This window comes from Mixophyes fleayi, chromosome 5 (genome assembly GCF_038048845.1).
Source record: "Mixophyes fleayi isolate aMixFle1 chromosome 5, aMixFle1.hap1, whole genome shotgun sequence".
In the NCBI taxonomy this organism is placed as follows: domain Eukaryota; kingdom Metazoa; phylum Chordata; class Amphibia; order Anura; family Limnodynastidae; genus Mixophyes; species Mixophyes fleayi.
Window position 1 is genome coordinate 237,874,154 of NC_134406.1, and position 2,946 is coordinate 237,877,099.

Consider the following 2,946-nt stretch of genomic DNA (forward strand, 5'->3'; position numbering starts at 1 on the left):
CAATATAAAGTGAGGTTTGTTTTTTGTTGCATTATTTGTTTTCATTATTTAAGATTTATCATTTATGATGCTAAAGTATTGCTGGGTTAAGCAACACTAAAATAGCCTCTTTTTATATTTATTAATTATATTATGCACCAAAATCCACCCTTTATGGATGGGCAGCTACTTATGGGCCAGTGCAGTGTGTTTGCCCCTAGGGCTAAAGTCTGCCAGCCAGCCCCTGTTGGCCATGAAGGGGGGGGGAAACCATGCAGATGGTCAGGTGCTCATTGTATTGCACTGCTCAGGTTCCCATGTAGGCAAAATCTGCTTTGAGTTTTCATAATTTGACTTTTAGAAAACTAACAAAATGCATGTCTATATGAACAGAATCAAGTATACACTTATGATATCTATCTATCTTATGAGGAAGATTTGGGTTTTACAAATAAGGTTATTTTTCCCTATTATATATAATTCCCTATAATATATACTAAATTATATTTAAAATTGACCCTTTTTTCACCACACTGACCTTAGTATCTACCTCTTAATTTTTTATTAGTAATGCTTCTCACACTCAGTATAAGAGAAGGTACTAAATGACACTTATTTGGATCATAGAATCACAGAGCAGAGTACAATTATTTCTAACACCCTATTACAGCAATATATAGATCTGCTCCCACACTGTTTTCCTTGTGGGTGCCTGTGTGTTAGTAATTATGTTTGTTTTCTGTAGTTAGTGGTGACTAGTTAGGGCACCATGGTGGCTAAGTGGTTAGCACTTCTGCCTCACAGCGCTGGGGTCATGAGTTCAATTCCCGACAGTGGAGTTTGTATGCTCTCCCCGTGTTTGCGTGGGTTTCCTCCGGGAGCTCCAGTTTCCTCCCACACTCCAAAAACATACTGGTAGGTTAATTGGCGGCTATCAAATTGACCCTAGGCTCTCTCTCTTTCTGTCTATCTGTGTGTGTATGTTAGGGAATTTAGACTGTAAGCTCCAATGGGGCAGGGACTGATTTGAATGAGTTCTCTGTACAGCGCTGCGGAATCAGTGGCGCTATATAAATAAATGATGATGATGATGAATAGTTGCTTACGGGCCAATCGGCTTGGACCAGCTGTGAGTTGGGAATTATTTGTTTGCTGCAAATGCCCATGACATCTACAGAGGCAGGACAGAATATATAAAGGCTTCCTAACAAACGTGATGACTAGAGGCACTGCCCACTTAGAGCCTCGGTCGCTGACAATCACCCAGCGTGCACAAATAATGACACAGGTCAGGTGAATCCAACCTACATCTTCCCAGCACCTGCATTCTGATTGTACAAGTGGAAGTTACGGAGGCAAGTTGCAGATCTTGTTTTTTAGTAGACATGTTTAGGAAAAAATATATTTTTATCTTTATTTCCTATCATTGGTTTATTGAACTAGAGCATACATCAACATTTAACTTCAAAACACAGTTATTTTGAAGAATGATTTTAACGTGTGATATTTCAATCTCGTAAAAACATTTCCAGAATTTTCATGTACAAATGGAAACAAATAGCATCTTTTTTGTAAACTCTTTTATCCTAAATAATAAATGCAAAATGATCAGTTTTCAACAACAGACTATTGTCTTCTTTTGTTCTACTTCTGCCCTTTCAGCTCCAGTTCTCATTTTATTAGAGAGATGACATCTTTCAAAATGTCTGAGAAAATGATAAGTTGAATCTTTTTCTTGATTGTTCTAAATTGCTCCTGCGCTATATTTCAATTTCCTAATTGTCCTACCATTATACCACACTTCACAGTTGCATACTAAGTGATAAATAATGCATGTAGTATCATAAGTAATAAAGTGTATTATCTCAAAATGTTCTTACTTCAAATTCAGCTGCTGCGTACCAGATGTGTCTTGAGAAAATGTGTGCATTAACTTTCTATCATACGCTTTGTTCTGCATACAGGGGGCATCAATTTTTATCCTTGTTGTGACAGTTGAACTTTGTGATTTTGTTATCCGCAATATTCTAGTCTCTAAAACAGATGCATAATTTCAATAACTTAATTTAAGTTTTAGAGATTTTTTTTACAGAACAAATCTTTATTTTCTCTGTCAGCATACTGTGAATACTTTACTACTTACATATTGTGAAGGGGGATCAAATGTCCAAAACCATACAAACGTTGTCATTTTATTATTAAGCATTATTGGGTTTAGCCGGAATGGATTTTTCAGTTAGCATGGATCTGGAGTTAAGTGGTAATATTAATACAGACCTGAAGGCCTCTAATAAATATATATTACCAGTCATGAAGGCTGTTAATGAGGGCAGGTCTCAAGGAGAGTGACAAGAGCATTTAAAAGAGCCTGCAAATAAGGGAATGCCCAAGTGTGCAAATACCCGCATGGGAAGGAATTATGGTTGACTAATCTTTGTAGATTTAAACAAGAGTTGGGGCAAAATGCTGTGCTTGGTGTTCTTTGTAACACAAGACAATCAAGCTCATGAATCAGCCCACAAGTACAATAGGCGTCAGCCAGTCACATGGTTAGAAATAGGTCAGGTTTGGTTCATGGTCGGCAAACAAGTATAAATAAGTTAGTTCCTGGTATAACAGCAGAAACGGATAAGCACAGTACCATAACAGGAATGAAAGCACTAGCTGTAACCAATGATATAGCAAGGAAGGTTCCGTGGTACTCGAAGGCAGCACCTACTCAGGATCACCCCCTTCCCCCAATCTGTTGTTATAAATAACCTCCCCATCCAACTTCCAGACATCATATCAAACAGATGTATATATCATATATATATATATATATATATATATATATACATATATATATATATATTACACCAGAACTGCCAAATGTTGAAATGTAATATATTTTCTTTGAGCAAATAAATTTCACCATGGTCTGCTAAATGTTTATTTTTTAAACTGTTTTGCAGTTCTGGTTTGGTA